Raw genomic sequence first — 21,039 nt, forward strand, 5'->3', positions numbered from 1 at the left:
GCACGTATCCAACCGGCACAGACAAGCACGGTTACGCTTTGAAATTGTTAAGCCGGACAGGGCATCCCTACTAGGTGCGCACGCCTGCAAACAGCTGAACCTCATTCAAAGGGTTTACACCACAACATCCTCCCATGTGGATCTTCAGGCCGGCATCGACGACATCCTTGCCCAGTATCCAGATGTGTTCAACTGGATGGGCACGCTGCCGTATCGATACAAGATTCTGCTTCGACCTGATGCCAAGCCAGTGGTCCTCGCACCACGACGTGTCCCTGCTCCACTTGAGAGAGCGCCTGAAGGTACAGCACAAGGATCTTCAGCAAAAAGGTATCATATCCAAGGTCACTGAACCGACTGACTGGGTCAGCTCGATGGTGTGCGTAAAGAAGCCTTCGGGGACCTGCGCATCTGCATTGATCCCAAGGATCTCAATAAGAATATCATGCGGGAACACTACCCCATCCCGAAGCGGGAGTGTCATGTGAGAGTACCTTTAAGACATGGATGTTTAAGCAATGTACCTTTAAGAAAACAGTGATGTCAGAGAGTGGGTGGAGCTGAGGTCAGGTCAGCCATTTTGCAGTTTTGTTTTGCAGTTTTGAGGAAAAGAGCTTGGTGTGTGTCTGTGGTTTGCAGTGAGCTGGATCTCTGCCATGAAAGACTATTTCTGGATCATTTGGGTGATTTAAACTTATAATAGTGAAGCCTTTAAAGGTGTTAAGTCTCTTGAAAGTTTGAAGGAAAATTTTAAGGAATTATTTACTGTTGCAATATTTTCTGAGTTATCTTTGAAGTAAGGAGTGTTAAGAGATCCAATGTTCATTTAAGACGTTAAGCTGAGTTCATGGAATAAACAGTGTTTAGTGTTCAAAAACCCACGTGTCCATAATTGTAATCCCACACCTAGCGAAAAAGCCGTGTGCTAGGAAAAGCAACAAATCCATTCAAGGGCGAGGTTGGTTGAACTCCATGATACATTTTGGGGTTCTGAAAACGCCTCGCCCATAACAATTGGGGGCTCGAGGGGGATAAAAGTCTATCTATTGGATTGGCTTTTGTGAACTTAAAGACAGTGAAGGATTGTTGCTTTTCCGGTGTGGTATTTTAGTTTAAGTCGGGAGAGTGTTGTGTACAATGGCTCTTTCAGAGGCACAGAAGTTTTTGGGGGTGGAGAATGTCACACGTAGTACCTTACGTTCAGAAACGAAAAGCAGACTGTTAGATTTAGCAAGAACATTGCAGTTAACATTACCTGACAAAATGCAAAAGGTAAGGTAATTATGGCGGTGGTTAAGCATTTAATGTTGCCTGAGAGAGTCTGACTCATTGGAAATGGCAAAAATTCAGTTGCAAATTGAACAAATGGAACATGAGAAAGAATTAAAGCGGCTTGAATATGAGAGTGAGAGAGAGGAAAAAGAAAGAGAGAGAGAGGAAAAAGAAAAGGAGAGAGAAGAAAGGAGAAAAGAAAGAATAGCCCTAGCAAAAGAAAAAGAAAGGGAATACAGATCAGAGAAAAAGATAAAGAGAGGGAGTTTGAACTTCAGAAAATGGCCATGAAACATGACAATCAGTTAAAATTAGCAGACATAAAGGGAAAAGTACAGTTGGATGATAGTGATGAGGATAGTGAGAAAGAGCGTTATAGTCGAAGGCTTGGTGGGAATCTATTTAAATATGTCCAAGCATTGCCAAGGTTTGATGAGAAGGAAGTGGAAGCCTTTTTCATTCCATTTGAGCAGGTAGCAAAACAAATGAAATGGCCACAGGACATGTGGGTGTTACTGATTCAAACAAAGCTGGTAGGTAGAGCTAGTGAAGTGTTTGCATCACTACCGGAGGAAGTATCTGGAACGTATGAGGAGGTGAAGAAATCCATCTTAAGTGCATATGAGCTAGTGCCTGAAGCTTACAGACAAAGGTTTAGAAATTTAAGGAAAGAAGTTGGTCAAACATACATGGAGTTTGAAAGGCTCAAACAGAGTAATTTTGATAGGTGGATAAGGGTTTTGAAAATAGACCAAACGTATGAAGCTCTCGGAGAAATTATACTTTTGAGTTTAAAAATTCAATTCCTGATGTAGTGAGAACTCATGTGGAGGAACAGAGGGTTAAAACTGCGAGATTAGCAGCGGAAATGGCAGATGATTATGAATTAGTTCATAAATCAAAGATTGGTTTCCGACATCAGTTTCAGCCGGTGAGGGATAGAAACTGGGGACATGAGAAATACTCAAGTGGAAAAGGTAAAGGTGATCTGATGGGAGACAATAAAGAGAGTGTACCTCAGATTAAAAAAGAAATCCAGGAGGGTGGAAAAGAAATGAAAAGTTTCAAATGTTGTCACTGTAATAAACTAGGCCATGTAAAGTCAGTGTTGGTGGTTGAAGAAAAGCACTGGGAAGGCTGATGTGGTAAAACAGAATAAGACAGTGGGGTTTGTTAGAGTGGTAAAGGAAAGCCCAAGGGAAGCGAAGGAGGTGCAAACGATTGTACAGCCTGTTCAAGAAGTAATTGTTAAGAAGGTGTCAGATGTATTTAAAGAATTTACTTGTGTGTGTAAAGTTTACTCATATGTATCAGGAGGAGCAGGTAAAGAAGTCACAATTTTAAGAGATACAGGGGCTAGTCAATCTTTAATGGTAAGAGATGAGGAATTATGTAGTTTGGGAAGAATGTTGCCAGAAAAGATGGCGATATGTGGAATTCAGGGTGAGACGAGTAGCGTACCATTATATAAGGTAAGGTTGGAAAGTCCAGTGAAGAGTAGTGAAGGGGTAGTAGGAGTAATAGATAAACTATCTTGTCCAGGAATACAGTTTATCTTGGGTAATGATATAGCTGGATCGCAGGTGGGAGTGATGCCTACTGTGGTTGATAAGCCAGTGGAAAATCAGACAACTGAAGTGTTGAAGGACGAATATCCTGGGATTTTTCCGGATTGTGCAGTAACAAGGTCGCAAAGTCACAGGTTAAGACAAGAGGAGAAATCAAAGAGTGAAGATGGAGTTGAACTGCAATTATCAGAAACAATTTTTGATCAGATGGTTGAAAAAGAACAAGAACAGGTGGAGGATGAGGCCGATATTTTTAGTTCAGGAAAATTGGCGGAGTTACAACAGAAAGATGTAGAAATAAAACGGATATATCAGAAAGCATATACGGAAGAGGAATCTGAGAGTATACCAGAATGTTATTACCGTAAAAATGATGTCTTGATGAGAAAATGGAGACTTGTACACAGGATTAAAAGTGGGCAGAAGTTAATCAAGTAGTATTGCCGGTAGGGTATAGAAAGGAAGTGTTGCGAGTTGCACATGAAGTACCAATGGGAGGTCATTTGGGAATAAGGAAAACGCAAGCTAAAATCCAGAAACATTTTTATTGGCCTGGACTACATAAAGATGTAGTTAAATTTTGTCAATCATGTCACACATGTTAAGTGATAGGGAAACCTCAAGCAGTGATAAAACCAGCGCCCTTAATACCCATTCCAGCACTTGAGGAACCTTTTATAAGGGTCCTAATCGATTGTGCAGGACCTCTTCCTAAAACAAAAAGTGAGAATCAATATCTTTTGACTATAATGGATGTGCCTACTAGGTTTCCAGAGGCCATTCCAGTACGTAATATTACAGTTAAAAGGATTGTGGAGGAGTTACTTAAATTCTTTACTAGATATGGACTACCCACAGAAATTCAATCGGATCAAGAATCAAATTTTACTTCAAATTTATTCAAAGAAGTTATGGATAGCTTATGGAGTAAAACAATTTAAATCAACTGCGTACCATCCAGAATCGCAGGGAGCGTTAGAAAGGTGGTATCAGACATCAAAGACAATGTTGAGAGCGTATTGTCAAGATTATCCAGAGGATTGGGATAAAGGAATCCCATTTGTATTGTTTGCAATTAGGGATGCACCTAATGACTCTACCAAATTTAGTCCTTTTGAACTAATTTTTGGTCATGAGGTAAGAGGACCACTTGAATTGGTTAAGGAAAAATTGGTGGGTGAGAAATTGGAAATTACACTATTGGATTACGTGTCAAATTTTAGGGAACGATTAAATAGAGCAGGTGAATTGGCTGGACAACATTTGAAAGTTGCACAAAATGTGATGAAACGGATAGCGGACAAGAAATCCAAAGTTCGAAGTTTTGCCAGTGGGGATAAAGTCTTAGTGTTGTACCAGTGGTAGGTGAGCCTTTAAAAGGTGGGTTTTGTGGACCGGAAATTAAGTGAGGTGAATTATGTGGTAAAAACACCAGATAAAAGGAAGACTCACCGAGTGCGTCATGTGAATATGCTTAAAAGGTACTTTGAAAGGGAAGGAGAGAAAAAGGAGGTTTTAATGATTCTAACGCAAAGTGACGAACCACATCCAGATGACTGTGAAATTGACATATCTCAAATTAAATTGGAAAATGATGATGTTCTTAAAAATTGGGATGAATTGTTAAGTTACCTTCCAGCGGAAAAACAAACTGACCTGAAAGAGTTATTGATATCACATGGGCATGTTTGTAGAGATAAATTGGGAAGTACTAAAATGGCTATACATGATGTAGATGTGGGAAATGCTGTTCCTATCAAACAACATCCATATGGACTTAATCCTTTAAAATTGGCACAGGTTAACAGAGAGATTGAGAGTATGCTGAAGAATGGCATAATTGAAGTGGGTTGCAGCCAATAGAGCTCACCCACAGTGATGGTACCTCGACCAGATGGTACTCAACGGTTGTGTGTGGACTATCAAAAGGTGAATGCAGTTTCAAGAATGGACTCTTATCCTATCCCACGTTTGAAGGATTGCATTGAGAAAGTGGGACAATCTGCTTTTATTTCCAACTTCCAGACATGAAAAGAACATTTAAAACATCGTAGGGAGTTCTTCAATCGACTTCAGATGGCGGGGTTGGTGATGAACATAGCCAAAAGTGAACTTGGAGAAGCCCGATTCACTTTCCTTACGGAGTTTCCGATACCCTCAAGACAAAGGGAAATAATGCGATTTCTTAGCATGAGTGGATTTGATCGAACAGCTGTGCAAAAGTTTTGTGGCGTGATTACTCCACTGATGGAATTGCTGAAGAAACGTAAAAGAATTCAATGGACAGCGGATTTTCAACAGGCATTTGACTCCCTTAAAGATGTGGTAACCAGTGCTCCTGTATTGGAGAATTGCAAGGGACTCTGTGGTCAGATTGAACTAAATATCTGATTCTAAAGAGAAATGCCAAGGAGTAGAGGAATGGATGGATCGTGCAGAAACTTTGTTCAAAGAGACTTTCAATCGAGAAGGATTTTGGTTGGAGGAAGAAGAACAAAGAAAAATGGACTATATTATTATACCTGTTTGCATGTTTTGTTTTCTTAAAAAACGAAAAGGTATATTTACTGTGTGCATTTCTTAGTGGATGGTGCAAAAGTGAAAAATGAAACCATCTTGAAGTTGATGGTTTATTTTTTTTTCTTGGGGGGAGGTGTCATGTGAGAGTACCTTTAAGACATGGATGTTTAAGCAATGTACCTTTAAGAAAACAGTGATGTCATAGAGTGGGTGGAGCTGAGGTCAGGTCAGCCATTTTGCAGTTTTGTTTTGCAGTTTTGTTTTGAAGTTTGAAGAGCTGGGTGTGTGTCAGTGGTTTGGAGTGAGCTGGATCTCTGCCATGAAAGACTATGTCTCGATCATTTGGGTGATTTAAACTTATAATAGTGAAGTCTTTAACCTGATGTGATTTTGTTTAAAGGTGTTAAGTCTCTTGGAAGTTTGAAGGAACATTTTAAGGAATTATTTACTGTTGCAATATTTTCTGAGTTATCTTTGAAGTAAGGGGTGTTAAGAGGTCCAATGCTTATTTAAGATGTTAAGTTGAGTTCATGGAATAAACAGTGTTTTGTGTTTAAAAACCCATGTGTCCATAATTGTAATCCCACACCGAGGGAAAAAGCAGTGTGCTAGGAAAAGCAACAAATCCATTAAAGGGAGAGGTTGGTTGAACTCCATGATACATTTTGGGGTTCTGAAAACGCCTCGCCCATAAAAGGGAAGAACTCACGAGTGAGATGACACACGCGCGCTTCTTCACCAAATTGGATGCATCACAGGGATTTGGGCAAATCCAGCTGGAAGAGTCCAGCAGAAGTCTCTGCACCTTCAACACGCCTTTTGGCAGATACTGCTACAATCGCATGCCATTTGGCATCATCTCGGCATCGGAGATATTCCATCGCATCATGGAGCAGATGATGGAAGGCATTGAAGGGGTTCGTGTGTACGTGGACGACATCATCATATGGTCCACGACCCCTGAAGAACATGTGTCCCATCTCCAGAAGGTATTCCGCCGTGTACATGCCAACAGCCTAAAGTTAAACAGGTCCAAATGTTGTTTTGACACATCGACGCTCAAGTTCCTAGGCGACCAGATCTCACAGCATGGTGTACGCCCGGACACAGACAAAATCAAGGCCTTCGAGGCGATGAAGATCCCGGAGGACAAAAAGGCGGTGCTGTGCTTCTTGGGTATGGTCAATCTTCTGGGCACGTTCATTCCAAACATGGCCACACGCACCACGGCCCTACGCAACCTGGTGAAAAAGTCAATTGCCTTTGTGTGGAAGGCGGCACACCAGACAGAGTGGCTGGAGCTGAAAGTCAAACTCACCACTGTACCAGTCCAGGCATTCTTCGACCCGGACCAGGAGACAAAGATATCCACAGATGCGAGTCAGGATGGCATTGGTGCGGTGTTGCTTCAACAAGATGACATATCTTCCTGGGCACCAGTAGCTTACGCATCAAGGATGACGCCCACTGAAACCAGATATGCTCAGATTGAGAAGGAGTGCTTGGGTCTTCTCACCAGCATCCTCAAATTTCATGATTATGTCTACGGCCTGCTGACATTCACTGTCGAGACGGATCATAGGCCTCTGGTCCACATCATCCACAAGGACCTGAACTACATGACGCCTCGGTTGCAGAGAATCCTGCTTAAACTTAGGAGGTATGACTTCAACTTGGTGTACACACCTGGCAAGGAGCTCATCATCGCTGATGCATTGTCCCGCTCCGTCACCTCGCCCAGTGAGTCGCTGGAGATCATCCATCACATCGAATCGCAGGTACAGCTGTGTGCTAGCACTCTCCTGGCGACAGATGAGAAGGTAGTTCTCATCCGTGAGGAGACAGCCAAAGACCCCCTCTTGCAGCGCGTCATCCACAACCTCACCAATGGCTGGCAGAAAGGGCAGTGCCCACAATTTTACAATGTGAAGGATGACCTGACGGTGATTGATGGCATCATCCTCAAGCTGGACAAGATTGTCATTCCGCTCAGTCTCCAGAGCTTGGTGCTGCGCCAGATTCATGAGGGACACCTGGGCGTCGAGAAGTGCAGACGCAGGGCCCAGCAAGCTGTCTGCTGGCCTGGCATCACGAACATGGTCCTGAACTGTGCTACCTGTCAGCGGTTCCAGCCAGCGCAGAGCAAGGAGACGGTCCAACAGCATGACATAGTGACCTCTCCGTGGTCCAAGGTTGGCATCGACCTCTTTCATGCGAATGGACGCGATTACGTATTGATCATCGACTATTTCTCGAATTACCCTGAGGTGCTGAAGCTCCCGGACCTCACCTCTCGGATTCTCATCAAAGCCTTTAAGGAGACGTTCTCAAGGCATGGCATCCCAATCACCGTCATGAGCGACAATGGCCCGTGCTTTACTAGTCGAGAATGGTCCATGTTTGCCAGGTCATACAATTTCCAGCATGTCACCTCCAGTCCACACTATCCGCAGTCCAATGGAAAAGTCAAGAAAGTGGTGCACATTGTGAAACAGCTCATCTGCATGGCTGTGGACTCTGCTCCCGACATACACCTTGCACTGCTCGCGTACAGGGCGACTTCATTGTCCACTGGCATGTCACCGGCTCAACTCCTGATGACAGGGACCTGTGGACGATGCTTCCAGCCATACACCTGCCCAACCTGGATCACGTCCTGGTGCTGCAGAAGATGCAGCAGCTCAGAGACCGTCAAAAGCAGGGCTATGATGCCCATGCCACCGATCTGGCCGTGCTATCCCCGGTAGACATTGTCAGGATCAAGATACCGGATGGTGGGTGGTCTGCCCCGGCTGTTGTCATTCGACAGGCCACGCCCCGCTCTTATGGTGTATGTATGGCTGATGGCTCCATCGTGCGAAGGAATCGACGGGCACTGCGCTAAGTTGCCTGCCCGCAACCACTTTCTCCTCCATTTCCATATGTTGAATTGCCACCTCCTGATACCTCGCACCATGAGGCCACCAGTCAGGCTTCCATCCCGCCTGTCAAGGCGCCATTGTCCCCTCTGCCACCTCTGCGGCGGTCGACCAGGATCAGGCGCAAGCCTCAGAGACTGGACCTGTGAACGTTTGTTTTGCTTGCTCTGTTCTGTTGTTATCCATCAGTCACATTGGACAGACTCATTCACATGTAAATACATTCACATACGCCAACAAAACATTAAAAAAAGGGGAGATGTCATGATATGCAAACATGCAGCTAATGAACACTTAGAATAGGACATGACCAATGAGCAGTCACGACACTCAGGGGTGGTATCTCACTATAAAAAGGATGAGGCACTCACACCCCGCCTCTTTCCACAGACCAACATCTACAGAGTGAGACAGCGTGTATCCTCAGCATCACACCCCAGCACATGGCTTAGAGCAAGGCTGGTTCAGTTAGACTGAGTTACTACATTTAGATTAGCAGAGTCGAACACATTGAGAACAGTGCTAATAGTTGAATAAAACACACTGAACTCACTTCAAAGTCTGGAGCATCTTTTACTCAAATTACATAACACAACACTTGTTAGGTGAATTGAACATTCTGAATTCTTCCTCAGTGTACCCGAACTTCACAAGTAGGCTTACATTAACACTGCAATGAAGTTACTCTGAAAATCCCCTAGTCACCACAGTATGGCGTCTGTTCGGGTACACAGAGGGAGAATTCAGAATGTCCAACTCATCTAACAAGAACGTGTTTCGGAACTTGTAAAGGAAGTCACAGTAGGGAAGTCACAGTAACTTCATTGCAGTGTTAATGTAAGCTTACCACATTCACCCCTTGTTAAAAATGAACCCGGCGGCGTGGTGCTTCGCATGGTGGTAGAGGTTTACAAGGCTGGTCCTGGGAGGAAAAACTTTTGCATGTCATCACAGTATGTACAGGGTTTTTTTTTTGTTTTGAACTATTTACAGTAGTCGTAAGAGGGAAAAGAAAAAAAATTCTCGTTAAAGTCCACAACATTCTAGTGTTACACCGATGCCACAAGTCGGTCGGGCGGTCTGGTCGTCCTTGTCGATCGCCTCAGCCCTGGTGGTGGTGGTGCTTGTTCCAGTGTTGTCGCCTCCGGGAGCTTTACGGTTTCTGCTTCAGCTTCACTTCTGGTCGGACCTGGGAGGAGGACCGATCCTCCCGGGAAGGGGGCTGTCGCGGGGTGCGCCGGTGGCAGGGAGGGGGTGATTGGTGTTGGAGGGGTGTGCGTGTTGCCGGCGGGCGCCAGATCTCGTAGGGAGACTGTGTCCTGTTGGCCGTCGGGGTACTCCACGTAGGCGTACTGCGGGTTCGCGTGGAGGAGGTGAACCCTCTCGACCAACGGGTCCGACTTGTGCGCCCGCAAATGTTTCCGGAGCAGGATGGGTCCTGGGGCCGCCAGCCAGGTAGCGACGTTCCAGAGGAGGACTTCCTGGGGAAGACAAGGAGGCGCTCATGAGGCGTTTGGTTAGTAGTGGTACACAGTAGCGACCGGATGGAGTGGAGGGCGTCCGGGATGACCTCCTGCCACCGTGAAACTGGGAGATCCCTGGACCGTAGGGCCAGGAGGACGGTCTTCCAGACCGTGCCGTTCTCCCTCTCTACTTGCCCGTTCCCCCGGGGGTTGTAGCTGGTCGTCCTGCTCGAGGCTATACCCTTGCTGAGCAGGAACTGGCGCAGCTCGTCACTCATGAAGGGGGACCCCCTGTCGCTATGGACGTATGCGGGGCAACCGAACATTGTGAATATGGTGTTAAGGGCTTTAATGACTGTGGCCGCTATCATGTCAGGGCAGGGGATGGCGAAGGGGAAACGGGAGTACTCGTCCACCACGTTCAGGAAGTACGTGTTGCGGTCGGTGGAGGGGAGGGGCCCTTTGAAATCCAGACTGAGGCGTTCAAAGGGACGGGAGGCCTTGATCAGGTGCACACTATCCGGCCTGAAAAAATGCGGTTTGCACTCTGCGCAGATGTGGCAGTTCCTTGTGACTGTACGGACCTCTCCACGGAGTAGGGGAGGTTGCGGGACTTTATAAAATGGTAGAACCGAGTGACCCCCGGGTGGCAGAGGTCCTCGTGGAGGGTTTGGAGACGGTTAATTTGTGCGTTGGCACATGTGCCGCGGGATAGGGCATCGGACGGCTCGTTCAGCTTTCCGGGACGGTACAAGATCTCATAGTTGAAGGTGGAGAGTTCGATCCTCCACCTTAAGATCTTGTCATTTTTAATTTTGCCCCGCTGTGCATTATCGAACATGAAAGCTACTGACCGTTGGTCAGTGAGGAGAGTGAATCTCCTGCCGGCCAGGTAATGCCTCCAATGTCGCACAGCTTCCACTATGGCTTGGGCTTCCTTTTCCACTGAGGAGTGGCGGATTTCTGAGGCGTGGAGGGTTCGGGAGAAAAAGGCCACGGGTCTGCCCGCTTGGTTAAGGGTGGCCGCTAGAGCTACATCGGAGGCGTCGCTCTCGACCTGGAAGGGGAGGGACTCGTCAATGGCGCGCATCGTGGCCTTTGCGATATCCGCTTTGATGCGGCTGAAGGCCTGGCAAGCCTCTGTCGACAGAGGGAAGGTCGTGGTCTGTATTCGGGGGCGGGCCTTGTCTGCGTACTGGGGGACCCACTGGGTGTAATATGAAAAGAACCCCAGGCAGCGTTTTAGGGCTTTTGAGCAGTGAGGGAGGGGAAATTCCATGAGGGGGCGCATACGTTCGGGGTCGGGGCCTATTATCCCATTGCGCACTACATATCCCAAGATGGCTAGCCGGTTTGTGCTAAAAACGCACTTGTCCTCGTTGTATGTGAGGTTCAAGGCTTTAGCTGTCTGGAGGAATTTTTGGAGGTTGGCGTCGTGGTCCTGCTGGTCATGGCCGCAGATGGTTACATTGTTGAGATACGGGAACGTGGCCTGCAACCCGTGTTGATCAACCATTCGGTCCATCTCTCGTTGGAAGACCGAGACCCTGTTTGTGACGCCAAATGGGACCCTTAGGAAGTGGTATAATCGCCCGTCTGCCTCGAAGGCTGTGTACTTGCGGTCACTTGGGCGGATGGGGAGCTGATGGTAGGCGGACTTGAGGTCCACGGTGGAGAAGACCTTATATTGGGCAATCCGATTGACCATGTCGGATATGCAGGGGAGAGGGTACGCATCTAGCTGTGTGTACCTGTTGATGGTCTGGCTATAGTCTATGACCATCCTTTGCTTCTCCCCTGTCTTTACTACTACCACCTGTGCTCTCCAGGGACTATTGCTGGCCTGGATTATGCCTTCCTTCAGTAGCCGCTGGACATCGGACCGAATGAATGTCCGGTCCTGGGCGCTGTACCGCCTGCTCCTAGTGGCGACGGGTTTGCAATCCGGGGTGAGGTTTGCAAACAAGGATGGGGGCTCAACCTTGAGGGTTGCGAGGCCGCAGATAGTGAGTAGGGGTATTGGGCTGCCGAATTTGAAAGTTAGGCTCTGCAGGTTGCACTGGAAGTCTAATCCCAGTAATGTGGGCGCGCAGAGTTGGGGAAGGACGTAGAGCCTGTAGTTTTTAAACTCCCTCCCTTGCACCGTTCGGGTCACTATGCAGAAGCCTTTGATCTGTACGGAGTGGGATCCTGCAGCTAGGGAAATCTTTTGCGTACTGGGACGGATGGTCAAAAAACAGCGTCTTACCGTGTCGGGGTGGATGAAGCTTTCTGTGCTCCCGGAGTCGACCAGGCATGGTGTCTCGTGCCCGTTGATCAGCACCGTTGTTGTCGTCGTCTGGAGCGTCCGGGGCCGTGCTTGGTCCAGCGTCATTGAGGTCAGACGTGGTCGTAGTGCTTCAGCGTCTTCCTCGAACCCCGTTGAGCCGTCGATGCTGGGGTCCATTGTTGCCGTCCAAGATGGCGGCGAGGGTGAACAAAATGGCCGCCCCCATGAATCGCACATGGCTGGGGGGTCACAAGATGGCGGCAGGGGTGGACAAAATGGCCACCCCCATGCGTCGCACAGGGCTGGGGGGGTCCCAAGATGGCGGCGCCCCTCCTCCCCTCGTGGTGGCCAGGACCCAAAATGGCGGCGCCTGCGGGTCGCACATGGGGCGCTGGGGGGGTTGGGGAGCGTTTGAAACGTGCAGGACTCCTTGTTCTCCGGGGACAGCGGTGGCCGGGACCCAAAAAGGCTGCGCCTGCGGGTCGTACATGGGGTGCTGGGGGGGTTGGGGAGCGTTAGAAACGCGCAGGACTCCTTCTTCTCCTTGGACAGCGGCGACCTCCCAGGACCGGCACACAGCCGCGAAATGGCCCTTTTTCCCGCAGCTCTTGCAAATCGCTGCGCGGGCCGGGCAGCGCTGCCGGGGGTGTTTCGCCTGGCCGCAGAAATAGCATCGGGCCCCCGGGGACGACTTGGCATCTGAACCGCGCAAGCCTGTGGGGTGGGGGGGGTTGTCGCGACGGGGGTCCATGGAGCCCAAGGGGCTGCCGCGCGGTCGGGGCCGTACGCGCGGGCGTTTCGCGCGGCCACATCTAGGCAGGCTGCAAGGGCCCGTGCCTCTGAGAGTCCTAGCGACTCTTTTTCGAAAAGTCTTTGGCGGATTTGGGGAGAGTTCATACCTGCCACAAAAGCATCGCGAATTAACATGTCCGTGTGTTCAATCGCGTTTACCGGCGGGCAGCTGCAGGCCTGTCCCAAAATTAGCAGCGCGGCGTAGAATTCGTCTAGCGATTCTCCGGGACTTTGCCGTCTCATTGCGAGTTGGTAGCGTGCGTAGATCTGGTTCACTGGGCGAACATAGATGCTCTTTATTGCTGCGAACGCCGTCTGGAAATCCTCTGCGTCTTCGATGAGAGGGAAAATTTCCGGGCTTACCCTCGAGTGCAGGACCTGTAGTTTCTGGTCTTCTGTGACCCGGCCGGGGGCCGTTCGGAGGTATGCTTCGAAACAAGTCTGCCAGTGTTTAAAAACTGCTGCTGAGTTCACTGCGTGGGGGCTGATCCTCTCGACATTTTTCTTCACTGTACCTTCACTGTTTCTTCCTGCTTTTGCCGCCTCCATGGACCCTGGGATCGGGCTTAAAGCCCCGAAAATGCCGTTTACGAACGTGAGCCCTCCATTGTGCGGCTGCCTCCCGCCCGCCATCACCGGAAGTCTCACTTCATTGCAGTGTTAATGTAAGCCTACTTGTGACACTAATAAAGATTATTATTATTATAAATGGATCAGTTGGAGTATTTCTAAATGGCAAAAAGCTAGAAGCAGCGAATGTCCAAAGAGACTTGGGGCCTAAGAGATTTGGGACCCATGTACTTTGAAGTATCAACTGTCCCAGCAGCCTCAGTCACACCCATATCTACTGTCACAGTTTCCGAAGTCAGATCGGCCTTCTTGAAAGTGGACCCTCGGAAAGCAACGGGTCCTGACGGGGTCCCTAGGGGTGCACACAGATCCTTTACAGACCAACCAGTGGATTTGTTCGCGGACATCTTCAACCTCTTCCTACTCCAATTTGAGGTTCCCACCTGCTTCAAGAAGACCACCATCATACCGGTGTCAAAGTAGAACCAGGCAACGTGCCTCAATGACTATCGTCCGGTGGCCTTGACATCGATCATTATGAAGGTTGGTCATGACGCACCTCAACTCCAAACTCCCAGAATGCCTTGATCCATTGCAATTCGCACACTCCCACAACCGATGCAATCTGCCTGGCCTTACACTCATCCCTGCAACATCTCGACAACAAGGACTCCTACTTCAGACTCCTATTCATTGACGACAGCTCCACCTTCAACACTATAAGGGCAGCATGGCAGCACAGTGGTTAGCACTGTTGCTTCACAGCGGCAGGCTCCCAGGTTCAATTTCCGGCTTTGATAACTGTCTGTGCGGAGTCTGCGCATTCTCCCTGTGAATGCGTGGGTTTCCACGTGGGTTTCCTCCCACAAGTCTCAAAAGACGTGCTGTTAGGTAATTTGGACATTCTGAATTCTCCCTCAGTGTACCCGAACAGGTGCCGAAGTGCGGCGACTAGGGGATTTACCACAGTAACTTCATTGCACTATTAATGTAAGCCTACTTGTGACAATAATAAAGATTATTATTATCATTATTAATCCCAGCCAAGCTCATATCAAAGCTCCAAAACCTAGGCCTAGGACTCTGCAACTGGATCCTCGACTTCCTGACCCATAGACCACAATCAGTAAGGATAAACAACAATAACCTCCCTCATGATAGTCCTCAATACTGGGGCCCCACAAGGCTGCGTACATAGTGTGTCTGTCTGGACTGTATGCAGTACAATACCTTTCACAGTACCTCGGTACATGTGACAATAAACAAATCCAATATCATATACGGATATAAAATAATAGTGAAATACTCATCTCTATATCGAGAAGACTAGAATACAAGAGGTTAGAAGTCATGCTACAGCTATAAATTGCCCTGTTTCGACCACATCTGGTTTATGTTCCATGTTGGTCACTATACTACTATACTCCCTATACACACATGCGAAATTTGGCTCCAACGCCATATACTTGTTCGCTGATGACGCAACCGTAGTGGGTCGGATCTCGAACAACGATGAGTCAGAGTACCGCAGGGAGATAGAGAACCTAGTGGAGTAGTGTACTGACAACAATCTCTCTCTCAATGTCAGCAAAACTAAAGCGCTGGTCATTGAATTCAGGAAGCAAAGTATCGTACTCACCCCTGTCTGCATCAATGGTGGCGATGTGGAGATGGTTGACAGCTTCAAATTCCTAGGAGTGCACATCATCAATAACCTGTCCTGCTCCACCCACGCCAGCACTATGACCAGGAAAGCACAACAGCGCCTGTACATTCTCAGGAAACTAAGGAAATTCGGTATGTCCACATTGACTCTTACCAATTTTTACAGATACACCATAGAAAGCATCCTTTCTGCTGCATCACAGCCTGGTATGACAACTGCTTGGCCCAAGACCGTCAGAAACTACAGAGAATCGTGAACACAGCCCAGTCCATCACACGAACCCGCCTCCCATCCATTGACTCTGTCTACACCTCCCACTGCCTTGGGAAAGCAGGCAGCATAATCAAAGACCCCTCCCACCCGACTTATTCACTCTTCCATCGGGCAGGAGATACAAAAGTCTGAGAACACCCACTAACAGATTCAAAAACAGCTTCTATCCCGCTGTTACCAAACTCCTAAATGACCCACATATGGACTGATCAGATCGCTTCACACATCTTCTCTAAATTACTGCACTCCTGTATGCTTCACCGATGCCTGTGTCTGTGTATTTACATTGTGTATTTATGTATGCCCTATGTTTTTTTTCATTTGTGGAATGATCTGTCTGGACTGTATGCAGTACAATACCTTTCACAGTACCTCGGTACATGTGACAATAAACAAATCCAATATCATATACGGATATAAAATAATAGTGAAATACTCATCTCGATATCGAGAAGACTAGAATACAAGAGGTTAGAAGTCATGCTACAGCTATAAATTGCCCTGTTTCGACCACATCTGGTTTATGTTCCAGGTTGGTCAAAACATTTGCCTTCGAGGGAGTGTAGTGTAGATTTATCAGAAAGATACCTGCACGACAAGGATTAAAATAATAATAATCTTTATTGTCACAAGTAGGCTTACATTAACACTGCAATGAAGTTACTGTGAAAATCCCCTAGTCGCCACACTCCGGCGCCTGTTTGGGTACACAGAGGAAGATTCAGAATGTCCAAATTACCAAGTCTTTCGGGACTTGTGGGAGGAAACCGGAGCACCCGGACGAAACCCACGCAGACACAGGGAGAACGTGCAGACTCCACATAGACAGTGACCCAAGACGGGAATTGAACCTGGGACCCTGGCGCTGCGAAGCAACAGTGCACCACTGAACTTAAATGAGATTACACAAACCAGGACAAAAGGAAGAAATTCTGGAAATACTTAGCAGGTCAGGCAGCATCTGTGAAGAGAGAGTTGATGTTTCAGTTTAATGGCCTTTTAATCAGAACTGGAAAAAGTTAGAGGTATAATTGGTTTTAAGCAAGCGAATGGGGGAACAGAAGCTGAGGGCTGGGGGTGGATTGCGCAGGGAGCCTGGAGAAAAGGAAAGGTCAATAGAGAGTGGAAGGCTGGAGAGATTCTGAGAAACACCGGAAGCTCTGAGAAACACACGTTCCAGTGACGAGCTAAAGGAAATTAGTATTAGTAAATAAATGGTTTTGTGTTAATTAATGGGATTTAAGGCGGATAAATCTCCAGGATCTGATAATCTTTATCACAGAGTACTTAAGGAAGTGGCCCTAGAAATAATGGATCTATTGGTGGTAATTTTCCAAAATTCTTTGGACTCTGGAATGGTTCCTACAGATTGGAAGGTAGCTAATATAACCCCGCTATTCAAAAAGGGAGGTTGAGAGAAAACAGGGAACTATAGACCAGTGAGCCTACCGTCGGTAGTAGGGAAGTTGCTGGACTCCATTAGCAAGGATTTCATAGCACAGCATTTGGAAAGTATTGGTCTGATCAGGCAAAGTCAGCATAGATTTACGAAAGGGAAATCATGCTTGACAAATCTACTAGAATTCTTTGAAGGTGTAACTAGTAAAGTTGACCAGGGAGAACCAGTGGATGTGGTTTATTTAGAATTTCAGAAGGCTTTCGACAAGGTCTCACATAGTAGATTACTATATAAAGTTAAAGCGGATGGGATGGCGGGTAGTGTCTTGAGATGGATAGAAAGCTGGTTAGCATACAGGAAGCAAATAGTATTTTTCCAATTGGCAGGCAGTGACTAGTGGGGTACCGCAGGGATGGTGCCCAACTGTTCACATTATATATTAATAATTTGGATGAGGGAACTAAATGTATTACAGGTTGAACATCCCTTATCCGAAATTCTGAAAACTGAAAAATTGCGAAATCTGTAAGTTTTTTCAAGTGTGCCACACATGTGCAGTTCCCAACATTCTGCACATGCGGTTACCCAACACGCACCCCACGTGCGCAGTTCCAAATGCTCCGCACATACGCAGTTCTCAATGCGCCACACCAGCATAGTATATTCCGAAATCTGATGCCCCAAGCATTCTGGAAGATAATAATAATAATCTTTATTATTGTCAAAAGTAGGCTTACACTTCAATGAAGTTACTATGAAAATCTCCTAGTCGCCACACTCTGGCGCCTGTTCGGGTACACTGAGGGAGAATTCAGAATGCCCAATTCTCCTAACAAGCACGTCTTTCAGGACTTGTGGGAGGCAACCGGAGCACCCAGAGGAAACCCATGCAGACATGGGGAGAACATGCGAATGCCGCACAGACAGTGACCCAAGCTGGGAATCGAACCCAGGTCCCTGCCACTGTGAAGCAACAGTGCTAATCACTGTGCTACCGATGCGGTATAGTGTGCTAATGTGAGATTATCCACTTCAGTAGCAAAAATAGGAAGGCAGATTATTATTTGAAACGGTGTAAATTGAGAGAGGTGGATACTCAGTGAGACCTTGGTGCCCTCATGCATCAGTTGCTGAAAGTAAGCGTGCAAGTACAGCAGGCAGTAAAAGCAAATGCGATATTGGTCTCTAAAGCGAGAGGATTTGAGTACAGGAATAGGGATGTTTTATTGCAATTGTATAGGGCATTGGTAAGGCCACATCTGGAGTATTGTGAGCAGTTTTTGTGTCTTTATCTGAGGAAGGACGTTCTTGCGATGGAGTGCAGCGAAGGTTTACCAGGTTGTTTCTTGGGATGGCAGGGCTATCATATGATGAAAGACTAAATTGGTCAGGATTATAATAATAATCTTTTTATTGTCACAAGTAGACCTACATTAACACTGCAATGTTACTGTGAAAAGCCCTAGTTGCCACATTCCGGCACCTGTTCAGGCACACAGAGGGAGAATTCAGAATTCTCAGCTGGTACGGGAATTGAACCCACACTGCTGGCCTTGTTCTGCATTATAACCAGCTGTCTAGCCCACTGAGCTATATATTCATTGGAGTTTAGAAGAGTGAGAAGGGATCCTATAGATCTTATAAAATTCTAACAGGATTAGACAGGGTAGATTCAGAAATAATGTTTTCGTTGGTGGAGGAGTCCAGAACTAGAGGTCATGTTTGAGGATAAGGGATAAACCTTTTAGGACTGAGGTGAGGAGAAATTTCTTCACCCAGAGAGTGGTGAATCTGTGGAAAACGCAGAAAGTAGTTGAGGCCAATATGTCGTGTAATTTCAAGAAGGAATTAGATATAGCTCTTGGGGCTAAAGGAATACAGGGATATGGGGGGAAGGCGGGATCACGACATCGAACTTGATAATCAGCCCTGAACATGATGAATGGTGGAGCAGGCTCGAAGTGCCAAATGGCCTCCTCCTACTATTTTTTATGTATTAAATGACAAAGAGTTGGTGGTGAAAGGCCACTGGGAGAATAGAATGAAGCCTTTACTGGAAATAGGATATGAGGAATTAAGCTGAGGGAGTCACTGGGCTATTGGTTAACAGCCAATCTCCAGAAATGGAGCAGAAAAGTTGAGAAAGGTACAGGATTGGCGATGGACCTCTCCAGAAACATCCTTTGTTTCTTATTTATTCCATTATCCCTACCTTTGGCCGTGCAGCACAAACTGCTTTGTCATTTAATCCCTCCTGTTTTCCGCCCTATAAGAGATCTTTTTTTTCCTTTTCCAAGCCTCTCCCCTTTAAAATGTATTACATCTCTAACTTTCCCAGTTCTGAAGGCCATCAGCCTGAAACATTAGCTCTGTTTCTCCACAAGTGCTGCGTGTCACAGAGTATTTCCAGTATTTTCTATTTTGATTACCCCGGAGTATCCAGGGATGTGGAGGTTGGGTTACGGTAATAGGGCGGGGTGGATTGGGGAGTGCACTTGGGTAGAGTGCTCTGGTGCAGTCTCAATGGACCGAATGGTCTTCTTCTGCACCGTAGGGATTCTATGATTTCAGATCCCCAGCATCCACAATATTTTGCGTTTGTACACAAAATAAGATTGTGTTCCTTGGGATTTAGAACATCAAGAAATAATTTTTAATATATTGAGGAAATCTGGTACCATAGAGAGGAACTATTTCCATTGGTTGGGGAATAAAGAATTAGGCCCAAAATGTTGGATTGCCACTCCAATTTTTTGGAGCTCTGCATTTTTGGCTTAGATTTCCAAACCTGGCCGAAATGGGGAGGGTACCGGTTCTGGGAGTCCTTTTTCAAAGGGCACATTCATCAGATGAGGTCAAGCCACTCCCTGCCCCTGTTTTACAGCACCAGTTGCCGTATTTTGGTAAGTATTCATTCAGAACACAGTGAAATGTTTTGGGACATTTAAATAGAACAAAGAACAAAAAGAACAAAGAAAAGTACAGCACAGGAACAGGCCCTTCGCCCCTCAAAGTCAGCGCCAACCATGCTGCCCGTCCAAACTAAAATCTTGTACACTTCAAAGAACAAAGAAAAGTACATAATAGCTTTTCACTATGTTAGTGAAAGAGTTTGAGTGAGGTAAGAGGATAACGTGGAAGGATAGCAGGGTGGATAAGGTGCCAACTGGCTAGGGTGACAGGGTGGGTTGGGTGGTGAAGTTGGGTCACTGGGGAGTCAGAGGGTCTGGGAGAGTTAGAGGATCATATTGAGTTGGTGGGTTGGGGAGAAGTGAGAGGGGCGGGAGAAGTCAGAGGGTTGGGGGAAAGTTGGCAGGTAGGGCAGTAGTCAGGGGATAGATGGGCCAGTGGGAGGTGGCAGTGGGTGGTCAGTTGTTAGCCTGGTGTTAGATATGATTTTCTCCTGTCTAACATTTCCTGGGAATTCTCCAGGATAAGTCAATCAGAACTGTCCAAAGTCTCCAACTTTAAATCAGAGTTGTAGGCATTATGGGAGGATTCCAGATGCAGAGGAATTTCCAGTCAGAGATTGAATTTCACAGGCAATTCCCAGAGTCATTGCATTAGAACTTCCGAGGGGTCTCTCAGCCCATCTTCTGGAGGACCTCTGAGAGACAACCATCTGGAGGCCTGAAGATCTGTGCCATGGAGTTAGGTCACAGATCATAAATTCTCATCAAATGCTGGAACAGGCTGTAGGGCAGTGATGGGCAACTTAGGCTAGTGAGTGGGCCGCATGAGTGGACCTCCTTCATCTCAATGGATCGCAAGATTGAAATCAGGCTTGTTCATAAGAACATAAGAACTAGGAACAGGAGTAGGCCATCTGGCCCTTCTAGCCTGCTCCGCCATTTAATGAGATCATGGCTGATCTTTGTGGACTCAGCTCCACTCTCCGGTCCGTACAACATAACCCCGAATCCCTTTATTCTTTAGAAAGGTATCTATCTTTTTCTTAAAAACGTTTAAAGAAGGAGCCTCAACTAACCATCACCCCTTGAATAAGATTAAATACATTTTATATATGCCAAATATTTCATAGCAAGTTTCAAAAATGCTTAATCATTTATATATTAATAGAACTTCAAACGTCAAATGGTAAACAAAATAAATATTTAGACTTTGGACGGAGAGGGAGCACATGGCTCTCACAGTCAATGTTGTGTGCAATCAGCATGGGCCTCATTTCACTTTCCTTTGCCTTACCTGCTATCACTTCAAGTCATACCGGTAGGAAAAAAAACTATGTGGATGGAAATCACCGCAGTGTGGCAGCCCTGTGTCGGCAACGGGCAACAAAATATCTCATGGGTTTCACACAGAACCCAG

The 21,039-nt window shown here is 46.7% G+C and overlaps 1 protein-coding gene across 1 annotated transcript in view; it reads right to left on the reverse strand.

The window, feature by feature from the left end:
* ino80c (INO80 complex subunit C) overlaps positions 1-21,039 on the reverse strand; it is a 64,126-nt gene that overhangs the window by 42,611 nt on the left and 476 nt on the right. The gene's annotated exons all lie outside the window — the stretch shown is intronic.

This window comes from Scyliorhinus torazame, chromosome 6 (genome assembly GCF_047496885.1).
Source record: "Scyliorhinus torazame isolate Kashiwa2021f chromosome 6, sScyTor2.1, whole genome shotgun sequence".
NCBI classification, from domain to species: domain Eukaryota; kingdom Metazoa; phylum Chordata; class Chondrichthyes; order Carcharhiniformes; family Scyliorhinidae; genus Scyliorhinus; species Scyliorhinus torazame.